The sequence below is a fragment of the Diospyros lotus genome, chromosome 1 (assembly GCF_014633365.1).
Source record: "Diospyros lotus cultivar Yz01 chromosome 1, ASM1463336v1, whole genome shotgun sequence".
NCBI lineage: Eukaryota > Viridiplantae > Streptophyta > Magnoliopsida > Ericales > Ebenaceae > Diospyros > Diospyros lotus.
The window spans coordinates 6,051,188-6,067,928 of record NC_068338.1 but is presented as its reverse complement, the minus strand read 5'-3'; the positions used below and the strand labels follow the sequence as shown (position 1 = coordinate 6,067,928).

At 38.7% G+C, this 16,741-nt stretch overlaps 1 pseudogene; it reads left to right on the top strand.

Annotated features, from left to right (window-relative positions):
* The first annotated feature begins 6,832 nt into the window (after positions 1-6,832).
* Positions 6,833-6,932, top strand: LOC127793622 (small nucleolar RNA R71; annotated as a pseudogene).
* The last annotated feature ends 9,809 nt before the right edge of the window (positions 6,933-16,741 follow it).

Genomic DNA, 16,741 nt, shown 5'->3' with positions numbered 1-16,741 from the left:
CCCACATTTCTCAATTATTTCACCCATTATCTTTAATTATTTTCCACTAAATCTCATCCATAATCTTTAATTATTTATCCACACCCTACTTTGTTTCCCACATTTCTCAATTATTTCACCCACTATCTTTAATTATTTTGTCACACCTTATTTTGTCTCCCACATTTCTCAATTATTCCACCCATTATCTTTAATTATTTTGTCACCTTAATTATTTTCCATTAAATCTTCTTTTGAATAGATTATTCTTTCATTTAAGTCATTAATTTTAAGCTCACTTCCTTAGCCTACTAATTCTAAGCCCATTTACTTAGCCTTTCCAACTTAACCCACTTACTCTAAGCCCATTTATTTAGCCTTTCTTTTTTAAACTTAGTCCATTAACTCTTAACCCATTTACTTAGTCTTTTTTTTTTCCAACTTAGTCAATTAGTTTTCTCAATTATAATCTCCAATGGATGCAAAAATATTTTAAATACAAATAAATAATAATAATAATAATAATAATAATAATTATTCTCAAAATACTAGAGTATTACAAAGTCAATTAAACCACAAAAGCTTGGGCTTACTCCAAAGCTTGGCACTAAACAGCCTAAACTAGTACCAAGGTGGGTTAAGACTCAAGATTAAGCCCATAATTGGCCTAACTAATCCATCTAGAGGATTGCATCTAACTATCCATGTGGCCTCATCTTGTCCACATGGCCTGCATAATCCTCTTACGTAAAGGTGTAATGTTCAAAGGTTTAGATATGACATTCATTACGTATTTATTACATCACTATTATGTTATTCTCAAGTATAATAACTAACTTAGCATCGAAGGATATATTGGAAGACTAAACCCCACTCTCATTTCTTGTAAGAAGAGTCAGTGTATGACATTCTTAGCCTGAGGATTACTTGGATAGCCTTGGAATTGTGAAGAACCCAAAGACAACATGTGTAACACCTCATTTTTCTTTTACCGAGCGTGTCACTATGCTGGGGTCCAAAATATACATAAATTATTTTTCTTTCCTTCTCGATACATAACTTAAACTTTAAGTACCGAATTCCAACAAAACCCCCAGCAAATCATTCACAATATACGAAAGCGATAATTGAAACCTGATATGATACATAATCAATTTACTTTATTTATAACATATGAATCCGTACCATAATTAACATCATATCCTTAATATTGAAATACATAAATACATGGAGATTCCATAATATTCTAACAAGGCTAATAAAGCATCAACTAAAACATATCCGAGTCAGCTTGTTAAATCCATCGACCACTCTATCAAGTGCCGTCATATCTCAACCTGCTCCTTGCCTAAGCTGCAAGTCTAAACTGGAACGTTGAATGTTCTAGGGGCATAACCCATTAGAAGATGAAACTTCTAGTGAGGGTTCAAAACATAAATATATAGATGCATGATGCAATAACATGAACAATATTTTTGCCCTAGTGTAACTTCCCTGGCCCAACGACCCGGCACAGAATCCTAGGCAAATCCCGAACCTTTGCAGGATAAGCCTAACGTTATTCCATCACCGCCCTTGGGGAATTACGGCTACACTCTGGGGCGACATCCCATTCCCATGCACAAATATCAATTTGACAATAATATCATGTCATGCAATTATCACGACTTTCTATGCAATATGACAAAATGAATATTGCATCCATAATAACATGCATATATAACAAACATATCATAAATATAAGTTCTTATGAGAAAATCATTCACAAAACCATAGTTAGGATAGGAAAACTCACATTTGTCCAAAGATCAAGACACATTGAAAAGCGAACATCGCCTCGATATACGTGTCTGACCTCGATTCTGGTGTCAACTCTCAAAAGTTGCACCAATCACAACATCTCGATCAGCTCAATTATCAAAATGATATTTAATCACTAAATATCCTCAATATTCCATTTATTTCATTTTCCCTTCATTTTCTCTCATTTTTCCTTTCCAAAAATTTCAATAAATACCTCGGGACTATTTTCTCAAATCTAATTTCACGAAAATTCATTATAGGTTATAAACTTCAAGGAAAAAATACTGGACTTACCGAGATGGTGCGTTTTAATGCAAAACGAGGCACTTTGATGTTGTTGTTGTCAAAATACAACAATTTATTTTTACTTGGGGGCAGACGTAAAAGTCTTGGGAGTCATACCTTCACTGAAGAGAATCTTAATGAGCCACTAGATCTGGTAATCCAACAGAGCTGATGGTCTGACAGGGTTGATGATCTGGTGATCTGGTAGGCTGTTGATCTGGTGGGCTGATGATCTGGTAGCCCAAGATAACCGAGTGACCTGAGGTGACGAGTGGCCTTGGGTGACTGATCGAGACTGTCGAACCTCGATGATTGTAAAAATATATTTCAGATCTGCAGTAAGGGTGCGACCCCAAAGTCGTCTCTCAAAGGAACCTCAATCCAAATCTGTCATGACAAGAACTGAACGAGGGGGGTTTTTTGATGAAAAGAAAGTATGAAGATTGAGTAAAAATATAAAAAAACGAAACTGTCTATGGATCCGAATGCAACCAGTTACAAATCTTTCCCTTAAACCAGGTTTTCATCATCCCTTCTTATAGATTAGTTCTAGCCGAGTTTCAACACCCAAAATCTGCATAAATAAATCTCCAACAACCGTCTAGAGATCAAATCAAAGCTGATATAAAAATCAAAGAAAATCTCCTTCAATCAGTCTACCAATTTTAATCTTCATTCACACAGATTCCAGAACCTAGTATCCATAACCATCCATACCAAGTTATTTGTTTCTGCTTCTTTCCTTCATGTGTTATATCAACCGACTATAACATTAAAACCGCAATATAGAAAAGAGAAATCCACCCCGTATATGTTCATACAACCGTCTTGAACATGCACTAGAATAAGCGGAAAAGAAGTAGAGAAAACTTAAAACAAATATAATTGAAATTCAAACCAGATTTCGTAGAAGCTTTCGGGATTCAAACCATGGAATAAGTTCGGATTTGCAACTGATTACAAGTGTTTAGCCCTCCATGGAGAAGAAAACAAAAACAGAGAAAAAAAGGCTACTGTTCATGAGACAAAAAATATATATATATATATATCTTTACCTAATGGCCTCCTAAGGTGCTTGCTTAAAGAGGAAACCCTAGGTTACTGCAACTTCACAGCCGATTTTGAATAGGATAACGTGCGTTCTGGGCTTCGGCCCCTTCATAAAAATTGTAGATCAGGAAGAGTAGATGAATTTGGGATTTTTAATCACTTGATTTGGATATCGGAGGCCCAAGTTATGGCCTTTTAAATAATCAGTGTCCAGTGTAGCTTTCCTAATTTAACCCAGCTATCTGGTCCCGACTTTGAAGCGATGTTTGGAAGCCCAAACAAACTCAGATTTAGACAAACCATACCATTCCAGAAAGCCTAAGAAGTCCTCTACAATATCTCTGAAGACATAATTCACGTTCTGGGATTATAACTTGGCCAAAAATTTGAAAGAAGCATAGAAGATCAAATCTATCAGCACACTTTTGCTTCTTTGTCTCCAATCTCCTTGTTTCCCTTCTTGCCATCAAAATTCCTTATAACCCAGGAAGCCCTAATCTGTCCAAAATAAAATAAAATAGTGTGAATCCCAATTCCTATAAAATAAAATAAAACAAAATCATGATGAATAAAATGACACAACTAACGTGTAAAAAGACTAAATATGAGGGCAAAATAATATGAAAATATGCGCTCTATCAATGATCCCACCAAATGTTCCAATCCTAGGGTGCCAAGTGTCCCATACTTGGAGATTAAGTAAAGGTTAGGTGTTTTAGTCAAACTTTGCCATCATTACTTAGATTTGAAATTCATTCACATGCCACTTGTCATCATCTAATTAGCTTCCTTGATCTTGAGATTAACACCCTAATTATTAATTTTAATCCTACGGTGCCATGTGTCCCTCGAGATATGTCACAATTATTACTTTCATCCTATAGTGCCATGTGTCCCGAGTCCTTTTAAAAATTTAGAAAAGTCTTTCGTTTATTAAATGGCAATAACTTACAAAATTTTCGGGTGTTACACCAACTTCCCAATTTCTAGAGTTTTCAGCCACATGGTCAAAGTATGCAACAGCCTCTTCAGGAGTTTTTTTATAAAAATCACCATTACACATGGTGGACACCAGCATTTTCAAATTAGGAGTTAAGGCATTAAAGAAGAAACTAACTACCTGTAATACCCGGTATTACATGGTATTGAAAATAAATAATTTTGATTATTTTGGACAGGACCTCAGGTGGTCCCGAAAGCCCAAGAGTCGGTTTCGAGTAATTAATTATTAAGAATTTCCGAATTGGCGGCTGGGAGTGCCTCGGGACTTGGATGTCCAGGGAAGAGGGCAAGGGATTGATGAGTATCTCGGGATGAAGATAAATGGCGCTGAAAGCAGTTCGATCGGGAATAATTTTTGAAATAAATTCTGTATAAGCCAGAGTGGGTGCCAATACCGAATAGTCAGAGGGGACCTCCTGGAAGCTGAGGGGACCCTAGGGGTGGTTCAGTTTTCTGAGTAAGGCAACTCTTAAGTGTTTTTGAGATGAATAAAGGTCCCGTGTAAGCGAAAGGACGAGGTCGGTATTCCCGAGTAGCGATCGGCTATTAATTTTTGATAAATCGAGATGTGGCGTGGCTTGATGATAATTTAATTAAGCCTTGGAGGGTCAAAGTGTTATTATTAAAAGTCTCAAGTATAATTAAAATTCCTTAAGTGGGATTAATGATGTTAAAGGGGGTTAATGTGCAATTATATATACATATATAGATATGTGGCGCTCTGCTCATATTTCAAAATTTGAAACCAAATCAGAGGGGGAAAGAGAGCTCATGAGAGAGCTAGGCCGAGAGCAATAGAGTGAGAAATCGTGAGGGAGAGAGATTCGGACCAAGGGAGCTATGGTCGAAGAGTGAGAGATAGAGAGTGTGAGAGAGAGTTGAAGGCCAACCGGCCATGGCAGCCACTGCCATGGCCGACGAAGAAGAGCAGCAACCATGGAGGTTCTGTGTCTTGCAAGGGTGGCCGATCAATGGCTAACGACGGGCTGAAAGTGGCTGGAGGTGGCAGCAAGCGACAATGAAAGCTGTCTTGGCCAACCGGCGGTGCTACTGTCGGTTGGAGCAGCAACGGCTGCGCGCATGGGAGGTCGGCCATGGCAGTTGCAGCACCGGAGGCACGCGGAGAGGCCAGTCAGGGGGCAGCACGGTGCGACTAGCAAGGCCGTGGGTGGCAGAGCCGGCATTAGGAGGCGCCGGCAATGGCTGAAATGGCCATGGACAGTGGGGCTGGTGCGCAGGCTGGTGAGGAAGAAGACAGCGCACGTGGGAAGCCGAGGAAGGAGAAGAATAAAAGGGAAAAGAAAAAAAATGGAAAAGAAAAATAAAATAAGAGAAATAATGAAAAATCTGAAAATTTGAGGAAAAATAGGAGAAAATCCCGAAAAATTCCAGAAAAAGTAGGGAGAGTTCTAGAAATTAAATTGGGGCTTGTGGAGCATGTCGGAAACTCGAAAATGAGATTTTGGGGGCAAATGACAGCTCGGGAGGCAATGCCAACGTGGATGATTAATCGATTTTCTCTTCCAGATTAACTGGGGTGAGTTAATTAATTCTTTTCAAAATATTTCTTTTATGTGAAATATTAAATAGTGTAGGGTAGTTAATTGTTGGATTAAACCGTGGTTGGTTGTATGGAGATAGTGTTGATGGTGATTTTGCGATGTGTGGCGAAATTGAGGGCATTGGGTTAATGCCGAATTTTAATGGAGTTGGGTTTTGTGTGTTTGCCTCTAGGTTCGACCAAGAAGGCGGTGATCCTAGAAGAGCTCGGAGTTCGGGCTAGCGTTCTCGCCGAGGCAGGGATGAGGCTTCGAGCCAGGTAAGGGACGGCCCCATGTGGAGGTGGCCTTGCAAGTTGGTAAATATGCTTGATAATGTTTTTATGTTGCACTGGCATGTAGTGGTTATATCTTGTGTGATGCAAGAACTAGTGGACCTGTGGCCATATGGAGGACTAGTGGTGGGGGCTGATAGGTTGATGCCTCAAACCTTAGTGGGTTGTGAGGATGTGTGAGCCTAGCCTTATTTGCATGCATTTGGCATACATAAACATGATTATACTCATATTTACATGCATTGCACCCTTACTGAGTCTTTATGACTCATGAGGTTTTACCTCATATGTAGATGATGCAAGTCTAGATGCAAGCAGGGATGGTGCTGGGAGGTTGTTGTGGCAATTAGCTTGTTTCCTGAGATATGTTGTTGTGTAATCTCCTGTAATTTTTATATGTATTCCTGTAATTGAATGTAAATGATATTGAGCACTAGATGTATTTAATTGTTGAAATCATCGTAGTGTGATAAATGATTGTGAGATTGTTCGTGGTATATGGCTTAGTTGGTAAAGCCAAGTTTGGGATCGAGTAAAGATCAGCGAGGTATGTTCTCATAAACCCCCAATAGTCAGCGAAATGTTTATTATGCTAGCTTTGTGCCTGGGTCACCTCTGGCTTGCTATGGGGCGAGCTGAAGAGAGGTGAAGCTCACTCGGGTTTCGGGTCTTGGTCCGCTGGATTTTTCTTGTTTGAGTTGGGACTGATTCCTGAGTGGAGCGAAGGGAAGGACGAGGCTTAGTTCCCACCTAGGGCGTTTCCTGTTGAAACATAGTCCAACCCTTCAGTTGTGGTTTGTCGGGTGAGTAATCCAGTCGATTATTTACTGGTGGCGCCCGTAAGTGGAAGCGGGTCGTTACACTACCCGCCATTGCTCAAAGGCATGGTGTGGGCAAGAATGCAAGAGGTCCTTGAAACGTTCCCATGTTTGAGCAAATGTTTCATTTGGTTTACATATGAAATTCATCATTTGCCTTTGGAGTGATGTTGTTCTATTAGCTGAGAAGTATTTTTTTAGAAATTTTGTTTGCATCTCCCTCCAAGTTCCTATTGATTTAGGCTCTAGAGTCCCTAACCACATTTTTGCTTTATCCTTGAGTGAGAATGGGAAGAGCTTTAGTCTAATAGTGTCCTCGTGTATATTTTGATCCCCACAGGTACCACATACCTCTTCAAAATCCCTTATGTGTGTATATGGATTTTCAGAATCCATACCATGAAATGTGGGGAGCATTTGTATGGTACTTGGTTTAAGGACAAATCGATAATGGTTTATTGGTAGGATTATGCAAGAGGGAGTGGTTTGCCTTGGAGGGTGCAAATAATCCCTGAGGGGTTTAATCTCATCACCACCCAAGGGATCATGTTCTCCATGATCACTCCCGTGAGCAGATAGGTTTTCATTTTGTTGAGACATTATGGATTGTAAAAGTGATATTTCAGTCTCTGATAAAGAATTTATAGAATGGTTTGACTCAGTTTGATGGCTTAAGATTCTACCAGATCTAAGTCTCGTACAATTTGAATAATATGCAAACAGTTAAGAGAAAAAAAAAAACAATATTGAGAACAAAGTTACCCATGGAGTGAATTTTTTCTTCTGTTGCACCTCCCCGGCAATGGCGCTAAAATTTGGCTGCACTCCTCACCCTACAATTTAAATAGCCTTAATCAATTTGGATGTTCAGTGTTGAAATGGTGAGGAGGTTTAAACTCACCAGTGTGTGAGTGTAGTTGTAGCACAAATATAAATTTCGGACAAGTCCGGGTCGATTCACTGGGAGGTTTATTTAACAAAAGAATTGTTCATTCGGGTTGATTTATCCAAAGAGAGCTAAGTTTTCTTGATTGTGAAAAGGTTTTTTTTTTTGGAATATTAAAAAGGTTTTGGGTTGAGGCGAGTTCAGAACCAATGCCTAATAAATCTCTTATAGAAATTTAAACAGCAACATTAATCTGAAATAAATAGAGGATCATTTGGTAGTTATAATTCAAGATACGAATGATTCTCAGCTAAGCAACCCTCATACATGATATGAGGGTTCTAGGTTAAGATGTCACTATAAATTGTATTATACTATAGACTATGATTTGATTGTCTGAGCTTGGGTATATCTCATCTCCAATTCTAGCAACTCTCATACATGACATGAGAGTTCTAAGTTAGGATGATGACCCAATCCAAACTCACAAAATCATTTACACACTCAACTCAAGTTTAACTCAGATAAATCTTGCATTCATCGAGGTTTGGCTTATCTTGAGATTCAAGAACATTAGACACTATCATCGCCTTAACACAAGATTAGATTTAGCTACTCATTTCCATTTAAAAATTTATTGATAGGAATTTAAATGACGTAATTTAAATGATAGAATTTAATTAACAGGAATTAAAATAGCAGAAACTAACCAGTCATTTAGGCGGTGGATAATTTAAATGACAGGAATTAAAATTGCAGAAATTTAAAGGCAAAAATTAACCGGCCATTTAGGCGGTGGATAATAAAGTAACAATAAATGACATAAGAATTTAAAAGAAGAAAGAAAGGAAGTAAGATTACAAGAGAAAACAAGAGAGAGAATAAGAGCAATTCTCTAAGAGAAACTCTAAGAACAAAACTAAACTTTGATTCAAGTAATAACCACCTCCTCACAAATGCACCAAAGTGAGCTATTTATATAGCTCACAAGATGCAATACAAGCCACACAATTATTCAACAAAACATTCACCTAACTAGTGGAAGAAAATTAGGTAAAAGACAAATTACAAAAGACTTTGTGTGGTGGACTTCTCATAAGAATACAAAAGACTTTAGGTGATAAATCAATTATAAAAATTCAAAACAAAGAAAAATCTTCTACAAATTGGGCTTTGTTGGGCCTTTGATTGGTCTTAGGCCTTTGATTGGTCTTAGGCATTTCTTATGTTGGATTCTATTTGATAGTTGGGCCAAGTACACTTGAAACATCCTCTAGACTCCATAGTTGACCCCTTGAATTTGAGCAACAATAATGGGTAATCCAATGTCTTCGATTATGCCCCTAATTAATTGTAGAAGTCAACTTCCTTGCTTCATCCTGAAATAATATGTAATACGAATAATTATTTATTTTAAGCATAATTATAAAGTCAAAATGGGGATATAATTCATTAATATTTAGGAAATATTAACCCCTCATCATGTATTCTCATGTAGGCATAACTCACCATTGATCTATCTTATGGGGCTGAAATAAATATAGCACTTAATTGCTCTAATAACCTCCATTCTTGAACCATCATCGTCGCCATAGAAACTCCTCGCCGACTCAAAGCATCGACTACTATGTTAGCCTTCCCTGGATGGTATAGAATCTCGTAGTCGAAGTCTTTAAATAGCCCAACCCAACGTCTTTGCCTCATGTTCAATTCTTTCTGTGACAGAAGATAATGTAGACTCTTATGATCTGTATAAATTTCAACTTTCTCACCATATAAATAGTGTCGCCATATTTTTAATGCAAGTACTACCGCTGTTAATTTCAAATCATGAGTAGGGTAGTTAACTTCATATTTCTTCAGTTGTCTTGAAGTGTAAACATTAACTCGACCCACTTGTATCAATATGCATCCCAATCTTGAATGGGAGGCATCACTGTAAATGGAATATTTCTCTCAACTTCTTGGAATGGCTAAAATCGGTGCAATAGTCAACTTCAGCTTTAATTCTTGGAAAGCATGTTTACACGCATCATTCCATTCAAACTTCTCTCCTTTTCTTATCAGCTTGGTCATAGGGGAAGATAAACGAGTAAACCCCTTAATAAATCACCTATAATAGCCTGTAAGACCTAGAAAACTACGTATCTCTATCACTGTCGTAGGTCTCGACCAATCCATAACTACTTTAGTCTTGTCTGGATCCACTGAAATACCATCTCTAGACACCACATATGTAACACCTCAAATTTCTCGAGTGTGTTATAACTTAGGATTTCGGGAATATAAAAATTTTTCATATCACAATAGCTATGTGACACCCATAACTTAAAAACATGCTTAATAATAATAATAAGACGATCTCCGGAATTCAGCTGACGGGCTGGACTCGGTTGCGCGGGGCGAACCCAAAATACCCAAGGCGCGATAGGCCGGCCGGAATTCCTTAGAGGCTCACCAGGCCCAGAGACCGAGAGTCACCAATGAAGTCTCACGGTAAAAAGTCAGGTCACCTGAAGACAGCGAGCTTGTTCTAAGCGAGCTCACCCAAAACAGCATCCTAGCACCACAACATCACGACTTCCGCTTCGTCGAAGGATGCGCCAAAGATTAGAACAGCCAGGAGACCACGAGATTATCGGAAGCGATATACACCTGTCTATCGGAAGTAACTCAAATCCTTGAAGACAAGGAACCTATCCCTGATATTCCGGAGCCAATAAGGAAAGCGCCATTAACGGAATAGACTCCTTCCATATTTAGAACTGATTCGAATTGTAAACAACACGACTCTATTTATAGAGAAGAATGTGCCACTGTAAAGGGATCGATCACGAAATTACATGCTGTGGCTCTGCCGGAATAACCAGAGAATAGCCGTGGACTAGGCATCATTCGACCCGAACCACGTAAAAATCTTGTGTGCTTATTGTTGGTTCCTTTGCTTATGTTCCTTACTCTTCGGCACTTGTTATTGCATTGCGGGCTCTCGAACTTCGGTTGACAGTTCTCGTACCTCAACAAATAATAATAATATCTATATGAAATTCAAGGTTAAGCGTAGACAAGAAACCTGAGAAACGATACTTTTGTAAACTTAAATGATATTTCAAGCATAATAGAATTCAGAGCATCTTTTAAGTAAATATAACGTTTGAACATGGCTCCGGTATAAGAAAGAAAACTTAGTAGATATGCTTTGTAACAATAGCATCCATATTGAGAAATCCAGCCATAAATTGAGACTCGGCCTTTTCATAAACTTATATAAGCTTTAAGGACATACGATGTAGCAATAGTGTACATATACCATAAGAGCGTAATACTAAAAATATTTCTAATACAAGAAGAGAGAAACCAGATTTTAATTATTAGAAATTATCTTCAAATAGCCACCACACTCCACGTCTATGTTCCGATCTCCTCATTCATAATCACCTGGGGGAGAAAAATATGGGATGAGATTCATGCGAGTCTCAATAAGTACAAGAGAACCATCATATGTATTTAAATAAGTCATGACATAACATAACATATCATATGGAGACACGAGAGGTTCCACCAACTTGCAGGGGAAGAACCCTCGTGCGTAGCGCCACTGAGCTCCGGTCCCAAAACTTGCGTGAACATAACATAACAGAGGGACCACATAACATAATTCATGGGCATGCTTAAACATCATAAATAGTTCGTAGTGTACTTACGTCAACTTGGTTGGACAAGATTTTTTTTAAGGTTTAAGGCCTTCACACCTTAAATGGGTTTTGTTTCTTTGCAGAAAACATGGGTTTTTATAAGACAAACTTAAATTATTTTTACATAGGGTTGTAGGTAATTAAAATAGGAGAATAACGGTGAAAATTTCAAGCCAAACGAAGGCTGGACGCGCCCTCACGCGCCCCCGGAAGAGTGTCCACGCGCCTCCTCCTTCCTTGTTACGGATTTTGCAACCCAAAATTAAAAATGCTATAACTTGCTCATTTTTTTATCCAATTTCGCTCTCTGTTTGAACCTACGGATTCCTCTTTTCATGCTCTATGACCTTACGGAAAGAAAATTGGCTTACCTTTTCGGTTTCCTTTCTGGTTTCGCGGTTTTTCGATCAGGTCTCCCTATCCTTTCTTCTTTGCTTTTTCTTTGATTTTTCTTACACTTGCTTCTTTCCTTTCTCCTTAGCTTCGCGTGGCCTTACCTCCTTCCCTTTATATAGCCTTTAAATTCCCAAATCGTCAAGATTTGACTTGGCCTCCAAGTTACTTATTTTCCACCCTAGTAATCATCACAACTTTGAAATTTTTCCAATCTTCTCAAGCAAGCCTCCACTTTTTCCAATCCTAGGCCTCCAAATACACCTTCAAGATAAGCCCTTATCATCTTCTTCCTTTACAAGCAAATCCTAGCGAATCCTAGTCCTCCAAGTTTAGACTTTTAGGGTAGAAATCAATCATTACAATTATAACACTTTAAGACTTTAGAAAAATTCACAACCAATCCTATCTCTCCAACACATGGCTTCTAGGATAAGGATTCATTATTGCATTCATTCCTTTAGTTGGAAACAAGCTATCCCTTTTTGAAGTTGTGATATTTGCACTCGGGTTCGGTTTAATGCCCTAAAACCATTCATGTTTATACTTTAATTCTAAACTTTCATTTGAAACATTTTATTGCAACATCCAACCTTTACACAATTTAAAATTTTTGGATATTACATATTTAAACCGAGAAAGAAAATAAACAAAATCTTGGGTGTTACAAGCTATCATATATCACATAATATCCCCAAACCCCTAATTTTCACCTTCCCAGCTTAACAAACCCAATAATCGAATAGCTAAGACAGGCGTTAAAATTTCAAATGCGAAAGCTAGATCGAACCTGATATAATTCGCAACCATAATGCTTTATTTATCATAAATAAAATTGTTCAAGACGTCTAAAAAATGTGTTACATCATCTCTCGCAAGTGATAACTGAACGTCTTAAACATATCCAAAATTATATAGGTTCACACATAAACAAAAACATGCTACAGGCAGTAATTTAAGTTAATTCTTCGACTACCTCTTTTCTCTTAAAGCCGCTCGTCGAACCTGGAACGTTTGAATATTCCAGGGATATAATCCAATTAGAAGATGAATCTTCTAGTGAGAAACTCCAAAAATAATTTATATCAATGCATGATCAGGTATAAAATGTATAAGAAGACAACGAGAACTACTCTGAAGTGCCAAGTGAACACGTCGCCTCCTCTAACGAGAGCTTTCTCAATGGCGCACGCATAGCGCCTCTCAGGAGGTCCCTAACCATGTCACTTCGGCCTGACCTCATAGAACTCATGCAAGCACCACATCCATTGTCCCTTAGACTCACGGTCTTCCCCACTAGAGCTTTCTCGATGGCACACGCATAGCGCCTGTCGGGGGATATCCGACTTTTGCCCTCGGCCAACAACAAATAGGTACAATAGTATGGCCACATAAATTTTATAAATGCAACAGTTAAAAAGACAATAGCATATATTTTTCAGAAAAATACATTTCATATATGCAATATGATTTCACGTAAGTGAATAACAAGAGTTTATATATAAGAACTTCATGAAACACGTCTCATGTAATAGAAGTCTCTCATAAGAGAATAAAAAAAAGGATTTGGAGTGTAGGAGTCTCACCTTGTTGGTTTATCTCTTGGACGATATAATTTCACAGCAAACTGCCTAGGTTTCTGCAGAAAACATACGTTTTGATGAAGCTAACCTCAAATATTTTTACATAAGGTTGAGGGACATTAAAGTGGGGACAAAACTGGTAAGGTTGAAGAAAAATGGGCCCCTCACACGCAGCCACCTTCCGGCGCGTGTAACTCACTCGCGGCCACCAGATTTCAGACAACTTTGTCCCGTTTTCGTATTTCGGCCATAACTTCCTCATTTTAGCTCCGATTCGACCCTCGTTTGAACCTACGCAACCCCCTCTTCCGCCTCTACAGAATTATCAAAAAAAAGGACTTACCTCGCTTCTTTTCTGACTAATTTTGGCAAACTCCAACGAAGGCTCGTAACTCCAGTGAGGCTCGTTCTCCCCCGCTTCTTCGCCACTTTCTTCCCGCCTTCTTACAAAACTTCCTCCTCTCTCTCTAGAGCAAGCTCCTCCACTTTGAATGCCTCAACTCTCAAACTTGTTTGGAATGATTTGAGAACAACCCATGGTGCCTATTTATAGATTACTTGAACCAATCATATTATGCCACTTGTCACAATCTTAGCCATGGACTCCAAAGACTCAAAGATATAATTGAATGGCTTTTCAAATCCAAAGCTAGAATGAATTTAACTTTTGAAATCCAAGCTAATACCCCAAAGTTCTTCTAAATGACATTTTAACCTTTATTTCAAGTCCTCAATTTTAATATTTTACCATATGAGTTTATAATTTCATCCTTATTTCATTTGGATAATTCTCTAATTACAATTACACCCTCAGACATCAAATTTATCGAGATACTTAAAATCTCAAAATTACTTGATATGTACGATTTTCGCGAAGCCCTTACCATCATTCGGTCTCTTTAGGCTACAACTTAGCGTAATCGAAAACCGTCTCTTATTTTATTTCTTTCAATGTTATAAATCTCACCTCGGGACGCTTGTCAAAGATATACCTTTGCCCTTAGGTTTTAACCTCCAAGGCACTCCCTGTGACCTATTCAGTCACTTATTACCATTTCAAGCATATTTTTCGGTATTTAAAACTCACTTAAAATACGTGACATTTTCACAAAAATATGGGGTATTATAACATGACCTAGAAATCCAATCTGAGTGAGCTAGAACTCACACTTGCTGAACTTGGCGTATAGTTTCTCTTCTCTAAGCCTCTGCAATACTAGAGTAAGATGTTCGTATGCTCCTCCACATTAGGTGAGTAAACTAGAATATCATCGATGAAGACAATAATGAATCAGTCTAGGTACTCACGCAGAAGTCGATTCATTGAATCCATGAAAACAGCTGGGGCATTCATCAACCCAAATGGCATCACCACAAACTCGTAGTGTCTATAGCGAGTCCTAAAGATAGTCTTCTAGATATCATCATCTTTGACTCGTACCTGATAGTAATATGATCTTAAGTCTATCTTTGAGAATACCTTAGCTCCTCGCAACTGATCTAACATGTCATCCACTCGCGGTAAGGGATATTTATTCTTCACTATCACTTGGTTCAATTGGCGATAATCGATACATAATCTCAAATATCCATCTTTCTTCCTCAAGAACAATACTGGTTCGCCCCACAGGGATGAACTAGATCTGATGAAACCCTTCTCTATTAATTCTTCTAACTGGGCCTTCAACTCTTTTAATTCATTAGGTGTCATTAGATATGGAGCCTTAGAAAGAGGCTGTGTACCAAGCAATAACTCAATAGTAAACTTCGCTCCCCTTCAGGGAGGTAATCCTGGTAGCTCCTCAGGGAACACATCTGAAAAATCGGGAGGTAATCCTGGTAGCTCCTCAGGGAACACATCTGAAAAATCATGTACTACTGGCACCTTGGATAACTTCCTCTTGCTTCCCTCATCAGTGGTCACAAAAGCTAGGTAAGCTTCACATCCATCACGTATCAGCTTCTCGACTTTCATCACTGAATCGTAGACATAGGCTTGACTCCTTTATAAATAAGAGCCGGTTGTTGAGGTAGTTCAAAGTCGATAATCTTTCGTTGATAATCAACTCTTGCATAATATCGTGACAACCAATCCATGCCAAGGATCAGATCAAAATCCTTAACATCGAGAATCACCAAGTCTCCTAATAGCTTCTTATCATGTACCTCGATCTCATAATTCTCAAACATTTCTCTTGCCACCATAATCTTATCTCCCGACGTAAACACAATCAAGTGGTATGGCAAAGAAATCCGGGAATGGGGAACATAACACACTGTGCGCAGTGTAATAAAAGAATGTGTAGAACTAATATCAAATAATGCACCCACATCATGACCATATAAAGATAGAATACCTTGGATAGTATCATTGCCTTGCTCCGCATCTGCTGTGATGAGAGCATAGACCCTACCCTGCACCTGTCTCTCCACGAGAGGTGGATGCTGAGCTACTGGTTGTGCCGGTAAAGGTGCCTCTCCTGGCCCTCTAACTGCGAGTGGCCTCTGATTCGTTTGCTGACCTCTATTATGAGGCGGTTGTGTACACCTGCTAGCTTTGTGTCCCTTCTAACCGCATTTGAAACAAGTTACCTCTAGTGTTTGGAGAGCTACTTGATTCCTTGGACAATTATTCTTCTTATGTCCTTCTTGACCACACTTGAAACATACATTTTGTCTTGCCATACACGGTCCTCCATGCTTCTTCCCACATTGATTACACTATGGTTTATTCTGTGTATTATTTCCTAGTCTGCTTGTCCACTTCCTCTTCTTATTGTTGGATGAACCCTGAGATGTATTTACTCCCCTTTTGGCTGTTTGTGTCACACTCCACTCATTGCGATCTCGCTCGATAGTATATGCCCGCTGGACTACTGTAAAATAATCCTCGCTCAGAGCTCCTCCAAAAGCATGACAAATATCAGCACGTAATTCTCTCTGAAATTTGGCAACCTTATTTACTTTAGTGGACACCAACTCTGGGGCATATCGAGACACGTAATCCTCTCTGAAATTTAGCGGCTTTCTTTACTTTAGTGGACACCAACTCTAGGGCATATCGAGACAAGGTTGTAAACTCTGTCTCATACTGGGCCATTGTCTTGGTACCTTGCAATAACTCGATAAACTCGTAGACCTTCTGCTCCTCGACCCATGCTAGGCAATAAGCATCATTGAACACTTGCTGAAACTCAATCCATCTGGGTTCTGGATTCCCAAACCTCTGGCAGGCAGTCTCCCACCATCTCTCGGCATCACCTCTGAATAAAAATGTGCTAAGTCGCACCCGTCGATCGTCTGTACAACCAATAGATCGAAGATGCTTCTCTATTGATAACATCCAATTTGTTAGTTCTATATAATGGCAAGTATATCCCAAGGGGGGGTGAATTGGGATTTGGGTAAATTTT